This window comes from Ursus arctos, unplaced genomic scaffold (assembly GCF_023065955.2).
Source record: "Ursus arctos isolate Adak ecotype North America unplaced genomic scaffold, UrsArc2.0 scaffold_5, whole genome shotgun sequence".
NCBI classification, from domain to species: Eukaryota; Metazoa; Chordata; class Mammalia; order Carnivora; family Ursidae; genus Ursus; species Ursus arctos.
This window is the reverse complement of record NW_026623067.1, coordinates 26,969,673-26,993,528: the sequence shown is the minus strand read 5'-3', so window position 1 is coordinate 26,993,528 and position 23,856 is coordinate 26,969,673. Positions and strand designations below refer to the sequence as shown.

General features: G+C 41.4%; 1 long non-coding RNA gene across 1 annotated transcript in view; it reads left to right on the top strand.

Annotated features, from left to right (window-relative positions):
• LOC130542803 (uncharacterized) overlaps nt 1-23,856 on the top strand; it is a 74,544-nt gene that overhangs the window by 22,669 nt on the left and 28,019 nt on the right. Inside the window, exon 3 of the long non-coding RNA XR_008957642.1 lies at nt 4,451-4,531. This is a non-coding gene — a long non-coding RNA (uncharacterized LOC130542803). The remainder of the gene's footprint in view (nt 1-4,450; nt 4,532-23,856) is intronic.

Genomic DNA, 23,856 nt, shown 5'->3' with positions numbered 1-23,856 from the left:
AGAAAAGCATTCCTTCTTCCTGGGACACTCACAGGTGCAGCACAGTGTAGGGAGGGGGGTAAACATTTGTAAAAGGTCAAGTGTTGGTGTAAAAAAGAGAATAATTTTTATTGGAAGACCAAGAAATCAGAACCCAAGGTTAAGAGGATAGTTCTAGAGTTGTATTCACAGGGTTGGAATCTGGGTTCTATGCTGTATTCGCTGATGACTCTGAATCTTTGAGCCTCAATTCCCATACCTGGAGGAAATGACATCATTTCCTTGTAGAGATCACCCACAGTGAAGTTTTGTCTTCATCCTGCATTTCCCGGTTGTCCTGCAGCTGGAGGGGGATCATATGTCAGATTGTAGCCAAAAAAAAAAAAAAAAAAAGTGGGGGGAAAGTGGTGGGATGGCAGACCTGGCCCGTAAAACCTCCCTGTGATCTTCCACATACTCCCATTCCTTCTATGCAAAAGACCTCGGGATGGTTGAGGCACATTGGAACGGTATGCTCACTGCTTGAAGGACAGTATCCAGGAGAGACACACAGCCAGGAGCACGGGCTCCACACTGCACAAGAGCGAGAAACACTGGCTGCCATTCTGGGAAGGCATATTGCAAGTTAGCCTGTCCAGATTAGTACTCCAGCTCAAAGTTTGCTGGACACCTTAGGGAGGTAGAAAGCACTTGATCAGCCCTCTGTAACTGAGAGCCATTGTTATCTTAGCCATGATATACAGAAGGAGACCCACTGAAGAGTTGGGACTTGGGGGTATTTGCTAGGTGGATGGAAGGTGAGAGGAGTCCAGAGTTTTGAGCAGAGAGTAAAAAAAGGACTAGTCAAAAAAAGGAAGAGGGGGAGAAATAGTGTAAGAAAGGGAGGAGGGGGGACATGTGACACGGGACAAAGGGAAGCAAGAGCTGCCCAAATCACTGATGGAGCAGCTGTCCTGGACTTTCCTACCCACCTCCCCCGGGGCTCCAGCCTGTGACATGGACAGTGGCACGGCCAGGCTCCCTGTGCCTGACAGAGCTGCTCAGAGCCTCGCTGACACTCCTCCCTCAGCTGTTCCAGATCCAGACAGAGAAACTGGAGGCCTGGCTTTTTCATTGTTTGAACCTGCTGGCAAGATCCTTCCTGGACACTTGTTTTTACTATTTGGAATGTGTTTCTTTTATCACCTTCCGGTCACAGGAACAGTCTTAATGGAGTAGAGGACCCAAACTGCGAGCAGGAAACTCCACGAAGGAAAAGCCAACCAAAGGATAGAGGTGTCCTTTGTCTCTCTGGTCTGTCAGGGAACAAAGGACAGATGTGTAGAATAGGGCTGGAAAAGCTGCAAAGGATGCTTTTCCTTAACGCCCCCTGTGAGCAACACAGACGTTTCCCTGGGCTTTGGGGCTCAACATGCAACCAAGGCAACAGTTTTTCTCTGTGCACAGGAACGTGTGAGGAGAATCCCGAGGCTTTCAGAAAGCACTACCCGTTTATCTTTTTGCTAAACTTGGGAGCGTTTACGGAACCAACAAGTCGTTGTTCAAGGCTGTTGAGCTCTGAGGTTGGTTAAGTTAGGGCTTCTGCTTAGGTGATGAAAAGGAGCCATGTCCGCAAGCAGAAAACTGACACCCAGCCGATCAGAGCAAATCTACCTCATTTCTTAGAGGAATCTTATCCCTCAGAAAACCACGTTAGGAAAAATATAGCAGTCAGTGTTTCCAGGCAAAAGGACCACCCCCGCCTGAAAAACAGGAAATCACTAAAACAAAGAAAACCAGATCCAAATAAAATTTGGAGGCATGTAAAATTTATGAACTCTTTACAGTGAGATGTTTATGTCCCAGCCTCAAAAATTCTTGTGTCCATGTCTTCCCCTCCCACCTTCTTGAGAGTTTTCCAGATTTCCTGTCTACCAGTAAGCATTTGGGAGTAATGCTTCCTGCCAAAGGACCCACTTTGAGCAAGCCCCAACTACAATACAGGCTTCTCAAGGAGCCCCCTGTGTGTAAATTAAAGCACATTAGCCCATCCTGCCCTTTTCCTGGAAAGGAAATCACATCTCCTTGTGTGTATCTGTAAATCAAAACCCACTTGTCTATGGTGTTCTCTTGAGCATGCCAAAACAGAACCCATGCAGGCTTGGCTTGTGAGGGCTGAGCACACAAAGATCTATTCAACGCCTCTGGACTTTTGAGAGAATCATATGGTCCAACAAAGGTCAACAAGATGATTGCAGCCTGATAGCAAAGGTTAGTTTTTAAAGGTACAGTTTACAACTGATGCTAAATTCTTTTGTCCTTTAAAACAAATACTCAGAGAAAAGAAACAAGCTGAAGAAGAAACATCTAATCTGATCTGTGGTCATATCTCTTTAGGATAGACAGCTGGTGTTATATAGTGAATTGGTTGTAAAGTCTAATTAAAAAAAAAAAAAAAAGTCTCCTGACAGCATGGGATTTTACTCCCAGGACATATTCCAGAAAACCCCCTGAAATGTTTCGATGCTTAAATGCACAAAGTTCCTCCATGTCTCAGCTTCCATAGCCTTTGGGAGGAAAATTACCTTCCTTTCTTTCTTTAGCTTCCTTGCTTCATTCTTTCTTCTACTTCTCCCACCTACCTGCCCCCCCCGCCCCATTTTTATTTTTCCAATCCTTTTTTAGGAAAGAAAGGGAAACAGAAATATACTAACATTCATTGAGCACCTGCTTTGAGACGAGAGTTTTCCATTCAAAGACTATAAGGATTCCTTCCCTTGGCTCCATCTGAAAAAAATCCTGTCATGCTTCCAGCGAACTCACTTTTAAAAGAAATTTGTTTTTTAAGTAACAAAGGCAATTTATCAAGTGCAGTGTTTTAAGATGTCAGAATCCTCTGAATGACTAATGTGCCCGACCGTATCTAAAAAGCTGCCCTACCTGTGTAATTTGCAGAGTATTCATTTTCTGGTTTTGATACAAAAATGTACACACGCACACACACGTACATGTTGTTTCTTTTCATTCTGTAATTCGTATGCTTAGTTTTGTTGGTGGCTTGTTTTCTCTTTCCTCTTACTGGACTTGATTAGTGTCTGGGAATAAGGGGTAGCTTAGGCTTCTTGAGAAAAGGAGCTTCTCTGCCCTTCTGAATGCCCTTCTCTGACCTTCCCTGTCTGATTTTTCTCTGCCACCTCCTTGCCCTCACACTCCATCCAGCCCAGCTCCCCTGGCTTCACAACTGCAAACCTTCCTGCTCCATCTTCAGGGGCAGGAGTGGAGGACGGGAACCTGGTCCGAGAAAGCGAGGAAGAGGTGTGTAATTACTCAGTATTTTTCCAGAGAAATATCCATTATTCCTTCAGATTAAACATTTACGGAATAAGACAGTTACTTGAATGGAAACAGGTTGAATTTATTTAAAGGATTATGTGGAATCTTGATAAATTAACAGACAGTGTCGCTTATATTCACGCATTTTGACCTTGACACCCTGCCCTCATCTGGCCCGTGTCCCCTGCACACCTTCCCAGGCGGCCTGTGGCCTTTCAACAGACAGGATCCGATGTCGCTTCACAGACTCACTACTCCAAAGGAAGGGGAGTTGTCTGCATTTTTTCCAGAAACTTCATTCATTCTTCATAAGAGTCAATTTCTTCCTTTACTGCTTCATCATATTTTATCCCACAAAGGAAATGAGATTAACCTTCGAATATGATTTCATCCAAATAAAGTTTTGAGTGAAGAAATTCTTAACTCTTTACCAAAATGTCTCTTCAGATGCATTTAGGCAAGTCAGTTCTCTCCCTGGCGGCGTCCGACCCTCATGTTGGGCAGGTGCTCTCCCTTGGTCTTTAGTTCTAATATGACTCACACCTGTTGAGCTGTTTCCTCCCGGAGCTTCACAAGCATAAGAGGGAGGGACTCTCGTATCCTTGTCTTATGAGGACGACACTGAGGCACAGAAAGGCTAAGCAGCACAGGACCCGCATACCTGCCCGAAACTCCGTATTTTGTCCCCAACCACACTTTGGCTTGGCCGAAGGGGCTCTGGAAGGAGGGCCCACAACCTTGAACGCAGCCCCCGGTGCACCGCCCGCGTGCTCAGGAGGCCTCGTTTACAGGTGGAGCCGATGGTAGCAATCAGCCTCACACGGAGAACCTGCGGGCACGGCTTTTACGTGCACGACATCCCCGAGGAGGCCGGCACGCCGGGCGCGTAACCGCGGCAGAGGCGGCCGTGCAAGTAGAAGGCGCTGTCCTGCCTCGGGGGAGTTTCTTCTGTGCCCCAGGACTTCACGTGGAAAGGTTCGGAATCTCCGGGAGGGGAAAGCGTGTTGCATCTCCTGCGTGTGTTTGGCCCCAGAGCCCTTTGTGCGGAGAGAAGCGCGGGGCGCTTGGGAGATGCGGTCACGGGGTCGGACTTCAACAGTTTGTTCCTGCGTATGCGTCTGAGTTAGTTTATCAGGATTTTGTTTTGTTTTAATTGTAGGAAGAACCAGCAAAGCTGGAAACATGCCTGTGGCAAGAGCGCGGAGAAAGTCAGGAGGAGGTGGAAGTGGTGACGCACTTGGTAAGTGATTTAACCTCCGGCAGCCTCGGGTTTCTTATCTGCAAAATGGGTACGACCATCTCTCCCATGCGGTGTCGCGAACTGCAGAGGGGAGCCCGGTACTCGGTACAGGGGATGCGCGTGGTGGCCGTTAAGTGCTTATCCTCTTACCTTTTCTAATGAGCAGGAAGACCTTGGACAAGTTTTGAAAATTCATGTAGCCTCATTTGTTTCTCTATAAAATAGGAATCATACTTTATCTTTTTAAGAGTTTTGAGTGGATATAAAGCCTAGCCCAGTGCCAGACCATGCGTGGTTTCTCAGTATGTGAGGTCACCGTGTCCTCCTGCCACCCCTGCCCCGACACCAAGAGGCCCCTCCAACGTGTTTGCCTGGGTCCTGGAGATGTGTGGATTCAAGGGGCAGGAAAAGCTCAGATTTCTGAATCCCCTTTGACCTTCTATTTGGCCTAATTACTTTCTCCTGGTTTCCCTTAGCCCATCCATCAAGCCTCACACAGTGTAGTGAGAGGTCAGTGGTTTCATTTCCATTTTTAGAGTTTACCGCACAAAGTGCTCTGTGATTGGAGATGCCACCCGACAGCACTCACAAACCCCTAACCCTCGAGCCCCCACAGCTTAAGTTGTCATCTTCTATCCCAGGGGCCTCCTACAGCTGACCTGACACTGGGGGTGCCTGGGTAGGCCAGGTCCCTGCACTTCCATTCAGGACAGAGTACCTGTCGGCCCTCAACAGAAGCAAATAGCTTGTGATGATACTTACTTCCTCTCTGTTTTCTCCAAAACGCAAGGTTCTGGGTTCGGGAAAATGTCACAGGTAAAACGATGAGCCTAGTTTTGCTTGGATAAACTCAAGCCAGGTCTTGGCACAAGGGTCAGTCCCCGGAGGCAAAGCCAGGGGAAGGAGCCTGGACCATCAGCAGCTTCTTTATGACACCGTATTTCTGTGCCGTCCCTCACAAGGTTACACCAAAATGTCGGAGCATCTTTGCTAAATTTCAGTAGAAGAACCTAGTACCTTGGTTTCATAGAGACACCTGTACTCGACGGTGTAGAGTGGGGAATTTTATTTTGCAGTTTTGCTCTCCAGGAGAGGCATTCTGCCCACACCGACTATTTGGTTGCAGAATCTGAGATACAACCACATGCAAAGTCAATAGGTTTCACACATTCTCCAGCACGTAAGAGGCAGATAAGTGGTAGCAAAGACCATGGAGTCATGCGAGTCTGTGGAAAACATCTCTTCTGCTTATCTCAAACTTACTGGATTTCCGAATTAAAAGAAGAATCTGAAAACACTATAAACTCAGTAGCAGAAACGGAGCTAATAAGAATGGAGTAGTGGGGAAACCGCCTTGCAAGTCTTTTTCATGGGAACTTTTGCTGTATTTGAAGCATGTCCGGCTCGTTAATACGTAGACATTCTACATGCAACTGGTGCCCTCTAGTGGCAGGAAGTAATCTCCAGCCATGGAGCCTCTCATTGTAAAGCTGCAAGCAATCCACTCTTCCTAATTTATCCTACCCCAGATGTACAGGGAGGGAAGAGAAAATGAAGGGGCAAGAAGGTGCTTTGGAGTGCCTTTGTAATTCAGAAGGTAAATCCCAGCAGGAGTCCTTGTGTTTACAAGATAAGGGTCTTAAATGTCTTGGAGGGTTCAGATTTCTTCCAGAGATGAGGACACTGTTCTGCCAGGTATCTCTGAGAAACTTCCTAGCTGGAAACAGGTGTTCCAGGTTATCTCAGATAATTCAGCTATCCTCCAAAAATCACACAGTTCCTCCTGGTTCTGAGAATGGTGAATAAGGGGCACAATCCCTAGCCAGAATGGAACATGGACCTCCTGTTAGCTGAAATCCCTGCAAGCCAGCAGGAGACCAGAGATAATACCTACTTAAGTAGGACTCCTACATAGGCATCCACTGTCCAAAGTCTTTCACCCCATCAAAATGGCTCTTAGGCCTGGAGGACCATCTTCACTGCTGGTACCCACCTGTCCCCAGGGCAGAGCATACCCTTCTTCCAACCCGGCGCCATCACCTAAATTACAGAGCATCTCCCATTCATCTGTCTTGGACAATGCATTTCAGTTCAGGCCTTGGTCATTTCGTACTGTGACATTTTTATATCTTCCAAGTTGGGTGCCCTCTCCCCTGCTCATTCGTCTTTTACACAGCTACTAGCTAGTTGGTTGGTTGGTTGGTTGGTTGGTTGGTTGGTTTAGAAAATTTATTATATGGTGATCTTAGGGAAAAGTACAATAAAATGAAATGACCCTGGGTCACTTCTTGAGCTGCTTCTCCCCTTTCCCCAGCTCCTCTTGCTGTGCTCACATATGCTTTGCCCTCTGTGCACGACATGGCAGACTGCTGGCCATACTTCATGTCCTGCGAATGTCCTCTCCTCCAGGAAGCATCTCCAATATCATAATGGCTCCTGCCCATGATCCCACACCATCTGCTGGGACAGCAGCGCTGTTCACAGGAGTCTTACTGTCATTTGCTTATGCGTTTATCTCTACTTTGACCTCCTCCAGAGCACAACCGTAGTTTTTTTTTTTTAATTTAAAAATGACTATTATTATGAAATATGCACAAAAAGCGGTAGATAAAAATTTGCTAAAACTATTAGAACAATATAACTGAACATGCTTTTTTATTTTTTTTTTAAGATACAAGGGCATATAACATTATATTAGTTTCCAGGGTACAACCTAATGATTCAAGATTTGTATATTGTGTAATGGTCCCTACAATAAGTGTTAATAACATCTGCCCCCACATACAGTTAAACTTTTTTTTTTTCTCCTGGGGCTCCTGGCTTGACCAGTCATTTAAGCATCTGGATCTCCATGTTGGCTCAGGTCTTGATCTCAGCGTCCTGAGATTGAGCCCCACATCGGAGTCCTCACTCGGCGGGGAGCTTTTTGGAGATTCTCTCTCTCTCTCTCCCCCTCTCTCCCCCCCCTTTTTGCGTCTCCCCCACCCACACTCATGCTTGCTCACTCTCTCAAATCTTTAAAAAAAAATTTTTTTTCCTAGTTATGAAAACTTGTAAGATGTATTCTTAGCAACCTTGAAAGCTGCAACACAGGATTATGGTTACTATGTTATATATTACATCCCTGTGACTTATTTATTTTATAACTGGAAGTTTGTAGCTTTTGACCATCTTTGGGCATTCCACCCACACACCCAGCCCCTCCAGCCTCTGGGAACCGCCAATGTGTTGTTTGTATGTACGAGCTAGTTTGTGTCTTGTTTTTGCTTTTTTTTTTTTTAAGATGACACGTGTGAGATTATAGCGTTTTTGTCTCTGACTTACTCTGCTCAGCATAATCAGGCTTCTTGATTTGCCTGGCAGGTAGCAGTGTGTACACATACACACACACAAAATGTATATAATATTACACAATTGTGAAGATAAGCTTCATTTTTTCAATATCTCAGCAGTCAAAATAGAAGGAGCTTGAAATTCAGCGCCTGTAAGGATGGGGCTTGAATCTTTCTGCCACTTCGTAATAGCTGTGTGCCTTTAGGCAAGTAATTAACCATTTGAGTCTCCGTTTTTCACATGCGGAATGGAGATGAAAGTCCCTTCCATGGAAAGTGAAGACTAAATTAGTTAATACGTGTGAAGTGCCCAGGCTTATCTAGAGCCAGGCACTCCCGAGTGGAGTTTCATCTGTCCCTCCCATATGCGGTATACCTGTCTGTAATTCACTGGATTTGATCTTTCTGCAGCAGCAGTGGAAACTCGGAAAATCTGGTTGTCTCTCTGATCTCATGCTGAATATCTGTTTTCCACCATGATTCCATGCACATTTGCACTTGGATTTGGCACAAACTGCCTTTTTTAAGTAATTAACACTTAAGCAAAAGGCAATTATTACTTCATGGAAATGTTTGTCTACCATTCCTTAGTTTCATACCAAGAAACAGGGGGGAAAGTATATTTTTACTACTACGTATTTGAATCACTTTCTTTCCCTCTCACCTTCTATATATCCGCTGGGGCGAAGTCAGCTGAAAAAATAATAAAATCCTATACACAGAGCTCCACTTCATCATCTTGTCTCAGGAACTCCTGCTGGCAACATATAGGTCACACACCCAAAGTGGAGTGCTGTAGAGGGGACACGTAGACTCCATCGCCCTAATTTACTGCCTGCCTTTTCATAGCATCAGATTCGTAAAACGTCGCCTGGGTGGCTGACTGTCTCACCGCCTGGAGGCTGAACCAAGGCACAGGGGGTCCAGGATGGAGACATGAGTTGCCAAGCCCCCGCTGACAAGAATACTTGCCTACACCCTTTTAAAGCATTGAGCATAGGCAACGTGGCAGGGGAAAAAGACCCAGCTTGCCAACAAACCATTACGCAAATCTAAAAATGGGGTATTAAGTTTTGCTCCGTAAGTGTTCTTTCCATGACAAGCCCTGTTGATTAAGCTTCAAAACTATTTCAGTTTTTATTACAGAAGAGACTTAAGAATCTCATTAGCTGTGTTGGTTAGAAACATAGGAATTTTTTCTATCTGTCGTTTTCATGTTAAAGAAAGCAGTGATAAGGAGTAAAGCTGGAGGGGCGGTTTGAGTCTGTTGCACGAAGTCCTCATGTTCTGCAAAGTGTTGGAATCTACCCTGGGTATACCAACTCTGCAAAGGCAGAAGAAAACTCCTCTTTATGTTATTTGGTGGAAAGCATGGGTGAAACAGCCCAACAATAGGAAAATTAAAAAAAAAATAGGTAATCTTAGTGACAATTGAACTGATCTCAATATCTGCACATTACCTAGCATCGCTTGCAATTTCTGCAATGACCAGATCTGGAGTTGAGTTGGTACAACCCTACCCCTTAGGGCCGCACCGCACTAACCATCCTACAACTCCCCATTTTAAAGCTCCTGGGGAAATGACAGGTAGATTGGTATAATCTGTTACATTCCGGTAGGTCATACCCGGGCAGACCAAAGGCTGCATCCCAACCCTCTGTCATCTTTTCTTTAGTCAGGGTTTTAGGCATTGGGCAGTTGTAAATACCACTCCAGACATACAGATTCTCTTGACAAGATCGGACGGTCTGGCCCACGAAGGACTACAATCCCACATGACAGTGGTCCGCTGAAGCTGTGAGCACCGTCTCCCGGGGGTGGGTTATGGCTTCTGCAGGGTAGCCCCTCCACCCCTCTCACCTCTGCTGCCTTCCTGCCCCCGCGGGCCCTTGGCTTTGCTATGATGGTTTACACATGCTATTTTTTCTATATACAGTGACAGTTTCTGTGTTCATTAGCTGGGGCTCCCATGACGAAGTGCCCCAGACCGGGTGACTTACACAACAGCAATGTGTTTTCTCCTGATTCTCTAGAAGTTCTGAAGGCTGGAAGTGCTGACGTCAAGGTGTTGGCAGGACTGGTTTCCTCGGAGGTCTCTCTGCTTGGCTTGCGGATGGCTGTCTTCCTCTGTCTTCACGTGGCCTTCCCTTTGTGTTTCCACGTCCTAATCTCTTCTTTTTTTTTTTTTTTTTCCGAATCAAGATTTCTTTATTGAGGAACTTGTCGGAGTCTGGATAGAAATCATGAGTAAGAAAACTTGGTCACATGAGTAGGAGGTAGTAAATAGTACAAACCTATCCCTTTTTCTCCATTTGACAGATTCCTTCATATCCATCGAACAGAATTCAAATAACTCAAATTCTTTAAAATAACATAAATAGAACATCTGTGTTTAATATCTAACAACTCTTCCCTTTCATTCACTGAAAAATATATTTGAATTTCTTGTTATACAAGGGTACCAGTCATACTGGATTGGGACTCGCCCCAGTGGCCTCATTTTAATTGCTTTTTTTTTTTTTTTTAAGACTTTATTTTCAGGGGGAGAGAGCACGAGCGAGAAGGAGGGGCAGAGTGAGAGGGAAAAGCAGACTCCCCACTGAGCGGAGAGCCTGAAGCAGGGCTTGATCCGAGGACCTTGGAATCATGACCTGAGCCAAAGGCAGATGCTTAACCAACGGAGCCACCTAGGCGCCCCTTTAATTGCCTCTTTTAAGACATTATTTCCAAACACAGTCTGATTTTGAGGTACAGAGGTTAGAAATTCAACAATCAAAATGGGGGGGGGGGTGGCACAATTCAGTCCGTAACAATTTCTTAAAGATCACAGGTAAGCCAAGTATCACAGTCCTTTCATTCTGCCACAACCCACACTTCTGTAGCAATTGGTTACGACAAAATCCGCAAACGGGTAGATAGTGTAATCTGGAATCCTGGCTGGTTCATGTAGCACACCTAAATTCAAAACCATAAGCAGGGGTGAGGACGGGAAGCTCCGGAACACTGCGCTGGTTCATCCCATGTTGTTCTCGTTGGCTTGGAGAGAGCCCTGCTCGAACTTGGAAGTGTTCATCGCGTAGTTCTCCCCCATCACTCTGTAATTTGGCCTTTTTCCATAACTCAGCATCCGGCATCCTCCACCCTTTACTTCTATCCTCCCTTTCCATGAAGCTGCCTTCGATATTTTTTTAAATTGAGATGTAATTCATACATTATGTTAGTTCCAGGTGTACAGTATAAGCCAACAGTAGGTGAAATTATCATCATGGTAGTCTTCTTAACATCCATCACCACACATAGTTAAAAAACTTTTTCTTGCCATGAGATGTTGTAAGATCTACTCTGAGGGTTCCTGGGTCGCTCAGTCATTTAAGCATCTGTCTTTGGTTCAGGTCATAGTCCCAGGATCCTGGGGTCGAGCCCCACATCGATATCCCTGCTCAGCAGAGAGTCTGCTTCTCCCTCCCCCTCTGCCTGCTGTTCCCTTTGCTTGTGCTTCTCTCTGTCTCTCTGTCAAATAAATATATAAAATCTTTTTTAAAAAATCTACTCTTAGCAACTTTCTCATGTACAATACAGTATTACTAACTATAGTTATCCTGCTATACACCATATCCCCACGACTTGTTTTATAACTAGAAGTTGTAACTTTAGACCCCCTTCACCCATTTCATCCAACCCCAACCCCTGAGCTCTGGCAACCACCAATATCTTGTCTGTTGAGTTTGGTTTGGGGGGTGTCTTACTCCTGTTTTTAGATTCCACACATAAATGATATCATATAGCATTTGTCTTTCTAGGTCTGACTTAATTGGCATACAGCCCTCAGTGTCCACCCATGTTGCAAATGGCAAGATTTCTTTTTTCACAGCTGAATAATATTCCATTGTGGATACATTCCACATCTTCCTTACCTATTCACCCATCAATGGACGTTTAGATTGCTTCTCTGTCTTGGATATGGTAGATACTGCTGCAGTGGACATGAGCTGTATATGCCTTTTTAAGGTAGTCTTTTCATTTCCTTTGGGTAAATGTCCAGTAGTAGAATTGCTAGATAATATGGTAGTTCTATTTTTATTTCTTTATTTTTGTCAAAACTCCATACTGTTTTCCATAATGGCTGCACCAGTTTATATTCACCAAAAGTGCACAAGCTTTCCCTTTTCTGCATATCTTCACCAACACTTGTTATATCTTTTTATATCTTTTTCTGCCCCCAGTTGTTTTGGGATATAATTAAAACATAGCACTATATAAATTCAAGGGGTACAGTATGATTTCAGCTGCATATATCATGAAATAAGTATCACTATAAATCAACATCCATCATCTCATACAGATAAAATATTTATTTCTTGCTTGTGATGCAAACTTTAGGATTTATTCTTAACAACTTCCATGTATAACCTACAGCAATGTTAACTATCCCCATCACTTTGTGGGTTATATCCCTGGTACCCATTTATCTTACAACTGGAAATTTGTACCTTTTGATGTCCTTCATTCAACTTTCCCTGCCCCTGGTAACCACAGATCTGATCTCCCCTTTCCTATGAAGAGTTTGGTTGGGTTTTTTGTTGGTTTGTTTGTTTTTATTCCATATATAAGTGAGATCATACAGTATTTGTCTTTCTCTGCCTGACTTATTTCAATTACCATAATGCCCTCAAGTTCCAGTTATGTTATCACAAATGGCAGGCTTTCCTCTTATTTAAGGCTGAACTATATTCCATCGTGTGTGTGTACACACACACAAATGCACAGATACACACTCCCCAATTTTTTTTATCCATTCTTCCACCAAATGACACTTAGGTTGTTTCCAGGTCTTGGCTATTGTAAATAATGCTGCTATGAATATGAGACTACAGGTGCCTATTTCTCACAGTGGTTTTTTTCCTTCAGATATATTTCCGAAAGTGGAATTGTTGGATTATACAGTAGTTCTATTTTTAATATTTGGAGGAAGCTCCATGCTGTTTTCAAGAGTGGTTGCACCAATTTACAATCCCACCAACAGTGCATGAGGGCTATCTTCTCTCCAAATCCTAACCAGCATTTGCTGTCTCTGGTCTGTTTAATGTTAGCCATTCTGACACGCGTGAGGTGAGTCATCATTCCGATTTTGATTTGCATTTCCCTGATGGTAAGCGGCGATGAGCATCTTTTCATGTACCTGCTGGCCATTCATGTATCTTCCTTAGAAAAATATATTAGGGATCTTTGCCCATTTTTCCATTGGATTGTTTGGGTTTTTTGCTATTGAGTTGTAGGAGTTCTTTATAGATTTTGGATTTTAACTCCTTATCATATTTATATGGTTTGCAAATATTTTCCCATTGTCTTTTGTTGATCATTTCTTTGGCTGTGTACAAACTTTCCAGTTTAACGACCCACTTTTATATTTTTCATTTGGTTGCTTTCATTTTAGAGGTAATAACCAAAAAAATCTCATTGCCAAGACTCGTGTCAAGATGCTCTTATGTTCTAGGAGATTTATGATTTTCAGTCTTATATTTAGGTCTCTAATACATGTCAGAGAGACAGGGGTCTAGTTTTTGTGCGTCCTGTGAGATAGGGATCTAGTTTCATTCTTTTACAGGTGACTCTTCAGTTTGCTCACACCATTTACTGACAGACTTTCTTTTCTCCTTTGGGTATTCTTGGCTCCCTTATCAAATATTAGTTAATTGTGTATGCATGGGTTATTTCTGGACTGTTGACTCTCTTTCTCTGGTTTATGTGTGTTTTTATGCCATCCGGTTTGGATGAGTATAGCTTGGTAGTATAGCTTAAATAAAAAAGTATGGTGCCTCCTGCTTTATTTCCTTTGTCAGGATTGTTTTGGCTGTTAGGGGTCTTTTATGGTTCCATATAAATTTTAGGATTGTTAGGATTCCTTAGAGTTGCCGTTGGAATTTTGACGGAGGCTTCATTGAATCTATGGGTGGCTTTGAGTAATACAGACATTTTTGCAGTATTCTTCCAATCCAGGAACCTGGGACACCTTTCCATTTATTTATGTCTTTGATTTCTTTTGTCAGTGCCTTATAGTTTTTAGCGTAAAGGATTTTTCACCTACTTGGTTAAATTTATTCCTAAGTATTTTGTTTCAGTTGCTATTGTAAATGGGATCATATTCTTTATTTCTTTTTCATATAATTTATTGTTAGTATATAGAAATGCTACTGGGTTCTGTATGTTAATTTTGTATCTTGCAATTTAACTGAATTCATTGATGACATCTGAGAGTTTTTTGTTGGCATCTTTAGGATTTTCTTTGTATAAAGGATCTGTCTACACATAGAGACAATTTTATTTTTTTCCAATTCTGAGACTTTCTTTTTTTTTTTTTTTCTCCCCCTAATGGGTCTGGCTAGGACTTCCAGTACGGTGTTGAACAGGAATAGTGTGAAGAGACACACTTGTCTTGTTCCTGATCTTAGAAGAAAAGCTTTCACCATCTTTTAGCATTGAATATGGTATTACCTGTGGGCTTGTTGTATACGGCCTGCATTATGTTATGGTACATCGCTTCTGTTCCTGACTTGTGAAGACTTTGTGTCTTGAATGAATGATGAATTTTGTCAGATGCTCTGTCTGCTTCTACTGAGATGATCATATGATTTTTATCTTGGATTCTATTAATGTGTTACATAGATTAATTGATTTGTATATGTTGAACCATCCTTGCGTCCCAGGAATATATTCCATTTGATTGTTGTGAATGATCCTTTTAATGTGCTTCTGAATTATGTTTGCTAGTATTTTATTGAGAATTTTTATATCTATATTCTTCAGGGATATTGGTCTCTAGGTTTTTGTTTGTTTTTTTTCTGGTAATATCCTTATCTGGCTTTGGTGTCAAAGTAATGCTGACCTTATAACATTAGTTTGGATGGATTTCCTCCTCTGAGATTTTTTGGAAGAGTTTGAGAAGGATAGGCATTGATTCTTTGAGTGTTTGGTAAAATTCATCAGTGAAGCTGTCTGGTCCTGGGCTTAACTTTGCCGGAAGGTTTTTCAATTACTCGTACAATCTCTTTACTAATAATTGGTCCATTAAGATTTTCTATTTCATCCTGTTGCAGTTTTGGTAGATTGTATGTTTCTAAGAATTTTACCTTTTCCTATAGATTATGCTGTTTGTTGCATATACTTATTCCTCTTAGGATCTTTTTTATTTCTATGGTATCAGTTGTAATGTCTCCTTTTTCATGTATAATTGTGTCCCTTTGGTTTCTCTTTTTTCTTTGGGGCTAGTCTAGCTAAAGATTGTCAGTTTGGTTTATCTTTCCAAAGAATCACCTCTTAGTTGTGTTGATCTTTTGTATTATTTTCCTGTTCTCTACTTCGTTTTTTCTTCTCTAATCATTATTTCCTTCCCTCTGCTAACTCTGGGCTACGTCTGTTCTTCTTTCTCTAGTTCTCAGAACATGGAGTTTGGTTATTTATTTTAGACTTTTTTTTCCTGAAAGTTGGCGTTTATTGCATGAACTTCCCTTTTAGAACAGCTTTTGCTGCGTTCCACAAGCTTTGGTATGTTGTGTTTCCATTTCTGTCTGTCTGGAGAAATTAGTTTTCCTCCTGTTGCTGACTTCTAGTTTCATACCGTTGTAGTCAGAGAAGATACTTGGTACGAGTTCATTCTTGAATTTGCTGAGGCTTGTTTTGTGACCTAACATAGGTCTATCTTAGAAAATGTTCCATAGGAATCTATGAAGAATGTGTATTCTGTTATTGGAGAAAATGTTCTGCTTATGTTTGTTAGATCTATTTGGCCTATAGTGTTGTTCAAATACGCTGTTTCCTTATTGATTCTCTGTCTGGGTGATGTATCCATTATTGATAATGGAGTATTAAAATCCCCAATTATTATTACTATGTATTTCTCCTTTTAGTTCTTAGTTTTTGCTTTATATACTTAGATGCTCCTACATTGGGTGCATAAATATTTACATTAGTTATATCTTATATAACAAAATACTTATACACACACACGTATGTTGGAGATATAAATATGTAAATATATATGTAAATATAACAAGAGGTTTTTTATATATGTTACATATGTGATATATATGTGTGTGTGTATGTATATATATGTTGGTGGCTCAACTCCTTTTATCATTATATAGTAATGCTCTCCTATGTCTCTTTTACCACATGCGAAGTCCATTTTGTCTCCTATAAGGACGGCTGCACCTGCTTTTTGAGGGGGGGAGGGTTCCATGTGCTTGAAGCATCTTTTTCATCCATTCACTTGCAGCCTGTGTGTCGAGTCTCTTGTAGGTAGCATATTATCGGACCTTGTTTTTTTATCCATTCAGCCATGTGATCGATGTCCTTTGATTGGAGAATTTAATATATTTATTTGGGGTCAAGTATTAATATATAAGGACTTAGTATTGCCATTTTGTTCCTTTTCTGGGAGTTTTGTACATCCATTTTCATTGTTTTGTGAGGTGAATGTGATAATGACCGTACTACAGAAACTGACCCATTTTAATTTTTGGTATCCTACTCCTTTTGTGTGTGCATTGATATCTTTTAGTATCAATCATGTTTTTTGTGTAATCACTGTAGGTTTTTCCCTTGTGTTTATCATGAAGCTTACATAAAATACCTTAAAACTATAACATCCTGTTTTTGAACTGACACCAACTTCAATAACATTTCTAAATTTTATATTTTTACTTCTCCTTTCCCTCACATTTCAGACTATTGATGTTACTGTTTACATATTTTTATATTGTGCAGTTAATAACAGATTGTAGTTGCATTAAAAAAAGTAAAAATACCTTTGAAGTCCATACAAGCAATGGGTCAAGGTAAAATGGTTAAAACGACAGGGTTAACACTGTAGGGGTGCCTGGGTGGCTCAGTCCACTAGGCGTCCGACTCTTGATTTTGGCTCAGGTCATGATCTCAGGGTTGTGGGATTGAGCCCCACAGTGGGCTCTGTGCTGAGTGTGGAACCTGCTTAAGTTTCTCTCTCCTTCTCTCTCTGCCTCTCTGAAACAACCAACCAAACCACACAAACTGTCTGTATTCCAACTTAGAGGTCAAAGACTATAGAGTCATAAAATAGTGTCTTTTGATTTTTTGTGCGATTATGATTCTTCAACATTCATTTTGTGAAACCACTTCTGTCATTCATTTCCACTTATTATATACACAGGATCTTCTGAGTTTAACTAAATTTAAATAAATTTTTAAAATTCTAAAAAAAAAAATAACAGATTGTAGTTAGGTTTGTTTTTACTATGTTTATTTTTAACTTCTAACCTAGAGCTCTAAATGAATAAGGCAGTATCAGTACCATATTCCAGAATCTAACTTTGGCTATATATTTATCATTACCAGTAAGATTTTCAATATTTTCTTATGTTTTATGATGTTAACTAAAGAACTGTCTTTAGCATTTCTTATAAGGTGGGTCTAGTAGTGATGAATTCCCCGAACGTGTGTCTGTTCAGGGAAGTCTTTCTCTCTTTCTCGCCTTCAGTTCTGAAGGACTGCTTTGCCAGGTATAGACTTCTTGTTTGACAGGTTCCTGTTTCAATATTTGGAATATATCATCACATTCTCCCCTGGTCTGAAGTGTTTCTCTTGGAAATCTAATAATCTTACGGGAGTACCCTTGTAAGTCATTTCTCTTTTTTTCTCCTGATGCTTTCAAAACTATTTCTTTGTCTTCGAACAACTTAATTATATTGTGTCTTAGTATGGCCCTAATCAGTTCAATCTCTTTAGGGTCCTTTGGCCTGATGGATTGAATGTCCATTTCTCTTCCATTTTGGGAAGTTTTCAGCCATTATTGTTTAAATATGCTTTATTTTTATTTTTTATTATAATTTTTTTATTATGTTAGTCACCATACAGTACATCCCTGGTTTTTGATGTAAAGTTCCATGATTCATTACTTGCGTATAACACCCAGTGCACCATGCAATACGTGCCCTCCTTACTACCCATCACCAGTCTATCCCCTTCCCCCACCCCCCTCCCCTCTGAAGCCCTCAGTTTGTTTCTCAGAGTCCATAGTCTCTCATGCTTCATTCCCCCTTCTGATTACCCCCCCTTTCTTTATCCCTTTCTTCTCCTACCAATCTTCCTAGTTTTTATGTTCCATAGATGAGAGAAACATATGATAAATATGCTTTAAAGTTTTTTTTTTTTTTAGGAAAAAAATGGGGCTCAAACTCATGACCCTGAGGTCAAGGGTTGTGTGCTCTACCAACTATGCCAGCCAGGCACCTCTTTATTTTTTTTTTCAATTTTTTAAATTTTTTTATTATGTTAGTCACCATACAGTACATCATTAGTTTTTGATGTACTGTTCCTTGAATCTTTGTTTGCATGTAACACCCAGTGCTCCATGCAATACGTGCCCTCCTTATTACCCACCACCGGCCTAGCCCATCCCCTACCTCCTCCCCTCTGAAACCCTCAGTTTGTTTCCCGGAGTCCGTAGTCTCTCATGGTTCATCTCCCCCTCTGATCCCCCCCCTTCATTTTTCCCTTCCTTCTCCTAATGTCCCCCATGCTATTCCTTATGTTCCACATATAAGTAAAAACATAGAATAATTGTCTTTCTCTGCTTGACTTATTTCACTTAGCATAATCTCCTCCAGTTCCATCCATGTTGATGCAAATGTTGGGTAATCGTTTTTTCTGATGGCTGAGTATATATGGACCACATCTTCTTTATCCATTCGTCTGTTGAAGGTCATCTCATCTCCTTCTACAGTTTGTCTATTGTGGACAATGCTGCTATGAACACTGGGGTGCATATGGCCCTTCTTTTCACTACATCTGTGTGTCTGGGGTAAATACCCAGTAGTGCAATTGCTGGGTCATAGGGTGGCTCTATTTTTAACTTTTTGAGGAACCTCCACACTGTTTTCTGAAGTGGCTGTACCAGCTTGCGTTCCCACCAGCAGTGTAAGAGGGTTCCCCTTTCTCCACATCCTCTCCAACATCAGTTGTTTCTTGCCTTGTCAATTTTTCAGGCACCTCTTTATATATACTTGCTGTCCTTTTCTCTTTCTTTTTTCCTTCTGGAATTCACATAATCACAATATTGTTTCTCTTGATGGTGTCCTATTATTCCTGTAGGTTTTCTTTAGCCTTTTTAATTTTCTTTTTCTCTCTTTTTTTTTTTTTATTCCAGTGACTGAATAATACCAGATTTCTTGTTTTCAGGGTCACTGATTGTTTGTACTAAATGGTTGAGTCTGTTTTTGAAGCTCTCTTTTGAATGTTTCAGTTCAGTCATTGTATTTTTCAGCTTTAGGATTTCTGTGTTGTGTTCTTTGTGTATTCTTATAGTTCACTAAAATACTTTAAGAGAATTATTAAGAATTCTATGTTGGACAGTTTGTGGTTCTCCATTTCTTTAGAGTCAGTTTTTGGAGCTTTATTAGATTCCTACGCTGGTACCATGTTTACCACATTTTTTTTAAGATTCTGTATTTTTTTACATTAGTATCTGCACATTTGAGTAAGTGGCCCCCTTTATTAGACTTAACAGGTTGGCTTTGACAGAGACTATGTTTTTACCAATCAGCTCAGGTTGGGTGTCTGGACATGTCTGCTGCTAGTGGCTTTGAGCAGGCGGGGCTTGCTCTCAGGGTCTATTTTTAAACAAGGTTGCTGCCGATGCTCTGAAGTCAGGAGGAAAGGACATGCTGCTGGCTGAAAGGAGTTGGGTAGGACTACTGACTACATGAGGTTATAGGAGGAGCTTATCAGACAAGCAGACTGGGTAGTATATTAAGCAGTAGATGGGGTTATGAATTAGCTTCTCTGCTTTGGCGGGGTAACAGGATGCGACCCAGGCCCTGCCCAGCTTACTGTTTGCTGTTACTAAGCAGGCAAGACTGTGCATTAAAGTCCCTGGCCAGACAGGACCAACAGTTCTGATATGCAAATGGGGAAAGCCGCAGGCTATGCCCTATATTCAAGTATCACTGTAAGCAGGGCTGTTGGATGCACTGTGTAGCCTCCCATGTGTTTTGGTTAGGTTTTCTGGTAGGGTGGCCTGAAAGCTATATTGAGCAATGGCAGGGATATGAATTAGTTTTCCTACCAAGGTGCAGTAGGAGAACCAGCTCCAAGGCAGGTAAAGGCTCTTTGTGGTCTTGACTGTCTGTAGCTGACCCAGGCCCCAAGTTCTCTGGCTGAATAGGGCAACTGGCTTGTCCTGCAGACTGTCAGCTATGATGCCAGACTCTGCTCAAATATTGCTGGACTATATAACTTTCCAGTCGTTCCATCAGGCTTCTGATCAGGTGGGGCTGGGATCTTTACTCATCAGTGGCTGGGGCAATGACTATGCCCCCTACATGGACAAAGGAACACCAGGATGGAGGCCTGGGAAATTCCTCTTAGGAGGATCCAAAATAGGCAGACCTGCACCCCAAAGAGTTCCCTGGTCTTGGTGTACTATGGGCTTGGTTCTGCTCATGAGCAAAACTATTCGTTGGGACTACTATTTGGGTGCTGCAGGTAGGATTCGTTGACCAAGATCTGAGTATGGTAAGCTGCTCCTTCTCCATCACAATCAGATTTCCAGCGGTGAAGCCCTGTAGATACTCCTGCAATCTCCATGGGGTGAGACTTGAGTGGAGACTCCCAAGAAACAACACTGGGGGCCTGGAGGCCCAAATAGGGCTCTCGTTGCCCCCTGGTTGAACTGTAGCTTCAGGGAAGACCTCAAGGCTTGTGTTCCTGTGCCAGCCTAGGGGAGGGACAGTGCAGTCAGCCTGTAACCTCTCCTCTTGCCCTGCTAATGCTATTTTTCTGGGTTTCTTTAGTGCAGAGGGGTGCTTTACTCTCACCCTCAAGTTTTAGCATTCTCTCGGTGGCGTCTTGTCCAAAAACAGTTGCTAATTGCGTGTGTGTGTGTGTGTGTGTGTGTGTGAGAGAGAGAGAGAGAGAGAGGGAGAGAGAGAGAGAGAAATAAGGAATGTCCAGTGTTACTGTCTTGGTCGTTCTTTGTTGTCTTTTTGATAGCCATTCTTTTTTTTTTTTTTTTAATAATTTTTTATTATATTATGTTAGTCACCATACAGTACATCCCCGGTTTCCGATGTAAGGCTCGATGATTCATTAGTTGCGTATAACACCCAGTGCACCATGCAATACGTGCCCTCCTTACTACCCATCACCGGTCTATCCCATTCCCCCACCCCCCTCCCCTCTGAAGTCCTCAGTTTGTTTCTCATAGGATAGGAGCCATTCTAACAGGTACGAAGTGATACATCATTTTGATTTTAATTCACTTCCTGATCGTAATGTTGAACACCTTTTCGTGCTCCTTTCAGTATCTGTGTGTGTTCTTTGGGAAAATATCTATCTAGATCCTCTGGCCTATTTTAATGGGATTATTTGTCCTTTTGCTCTTGAGCTGTATGAATTCTTTATGTATTTTGGATATTAACCCCTTCTTAGATCAATAATTTGCAAATATTTTTCTCCCGTGCTCTACGTTGCCTTTTCATTTTGTTGATGGTTTCCTTTGCTGTGCAGAAGCTTTTTAGTTTGATAAAGTCTCACTTGCTTATTTTTGCTTTTGTTGTCTTGCCTTTGGTGTCAAATCCAAAAAATAATTGACAAGACCGAAGTTAAGCAACTTAGTTTTCTTTTAGGAATTTTATGATTTCAGGTCTTGAAATCTTTAATTCATCTTGAGTTAATTTTTTGTGTATGGTATAAGAGAGTGGTTCAGTTTTATTCTTTTCCATGTGGCTGTCCAGTTTTCCCAACACCATTTTTTGAAGAAGCTATCATTTCTTCAGTGTACATTCTTACCTCCTTTATCCTAAAATAATTGATCATATATGTGTGAGTTTGTTTCTGGGCTTTCTATTCTATTACATTGACCTACATGTTTTTTTATGCCTTTGTGATAGTTTTTTGATTACTAGATCTGTAATACATTTTGAAATCAGGAAACATGATGCCTTCAGCTTTGATGTTGTTTCTCAAGATTGTTTTGACTGTTCGGGGTCTTTTGTGGTTCCATAAAAATTTTAGGATTCTCTTGGGGCGCCTGGGTGGCTCAGTCATTAAGCATCTGCCTTTGGCTCAGGGCGTGATCCCAGAGTCCTGGGATCGAGCCCCACATCAGGCTCCTCCACTGGGAGCCTGCTTCTTCCTCTCCCACTCCCCCTGCTTGTGTTCCCTCTCTCCCTGGCTGTGTCTCTCTCTGTCAAATAAATAAATAAAATCTTTTAAAAAAATTTTAGGATTCTCTTTTATGAATGTTATTGCAATTTGGATAGGAATTGCATTTAGTCTGTAGTTTGCTTTGGGTACTATGTATCTTAACAATATTGATTATTCAGTCCATGAGCATGAAATATTTTTCTATAATTTGTATTTTCTTTAATTTACCATATCAATATCTTATAGTTTTGCATGTACAAGTCTTTGAACCCCTTAGTAAAATTTGTTGCTAACGTATGTCATTCTTTTTGATGCCGTTATAAATGGGATTGATTTCTTAATTTCTCTTTCTGATAGTTTATTTTACCGTATAGAGACGCAACAGATTTTGATTTTGAATCCTGCAACTTTTTGATTTTGTCAATCAGTTCTAATAGATTTTGATAAAGTCTTTAGGGTTTTCTATATAGAATATCATGTCATCTGCAAATAGTGACAGCTTTCATTCCTTCTCTTTAATTTGGATGCAGTTTATTTCTTGTCTAATTGCTCTGGCCAGGACTTCTAATACCATCTTGAATAAAATTGGTAAGAGAGGGTATCTTGTAGTTTCCTATTCTTAGAGGGAAACCTGTCAGCTTTTCACCATTAACATGATGCTAACTGTGAATCTGTCATAAATGACTTTATTAGGTTGAGGTACACTCCCCCGTACCCACTTTGTTGAGTGTTTTTATCATACATGTATATTGAACTCTGTCACGTTCTTTTTCTGCATCTGTTAAGCTGATCATATAATTTTATCTTTCATTTTGTTAATGTGGTACATCACATTCATTTGTGAATGGTGTGTTATCCTTGCGTTTGTGGAATAAATTCCACTTGATCATGGTGTATGATCTTTTTAATGTACTGTTAAATTCAGTATGCTTGTATTTTGTTCTTTTTAAAATTTTTAAATTTTTTTTTATTTTGAGAGGGAAGTGGGAGGAAGAACAGAAGGAGGGGGAGAGAGAATCCTCCATGCCCAGTGTGGAACCCAGTGCAGGGCTCGATCATACAACCCTGACTGAGATCATGACCTGAGCTGAAACCAAGAGTCAGATACTTAACTGATTTAGTCACCCAGGTACCCCTATTCTCTCTCTCTCTGTCTTTTTTAAAGTTTTTTTTTACTTTTTATAGTAATCTTTTTTTAAATGTTTTTTTATTGTATTATGTCAGTCACCATACAGTACATCCCTGGTTTCTGATGTAAAGTTCGATGATTCATTAGTTGTGTATAACACCCAATGCACCATGCAATACGTGCCCTCCTTACTACCCATCACCAGTCTATCCCGTTCCCCACCCCCCTCCCCTCTGAGGCCCTCAGTTTGTTTCTCAGAGTCCATAGTCTCTCATGCTTCATTCCCCTTTCTGATTACCCCCCCTTTCTTTATCCCTTTCTTCCCCTACGGATCTTCCTACTTCTTATATCCATAGATGAGAGAAATCATATGATAGTTGTCTTTCTCTGCTTGACTTATTTCACTTAGCATTATCTCCTCCAGTGCCGTCCATGTTGTAGCAAATGTTGAGAACTCGTTCTGATAGCTGAGTAATATTCAATTGTATATATGGACCACATCTTCTTAATCCAGTCATCTGTTGAAGGGCATCTCAGCTCCTTCCACGATTTAGCTATTGTGGACATTGCTGCTATGAACATTGGGGTGCATATGGCCTTTCTCTTCACTACATCTGTATCTTTGGGGTAAATACCCAGTAGTGCAATGGCTGGGTCATAGGGTAGCTCAATTTTTAACTTTTTAA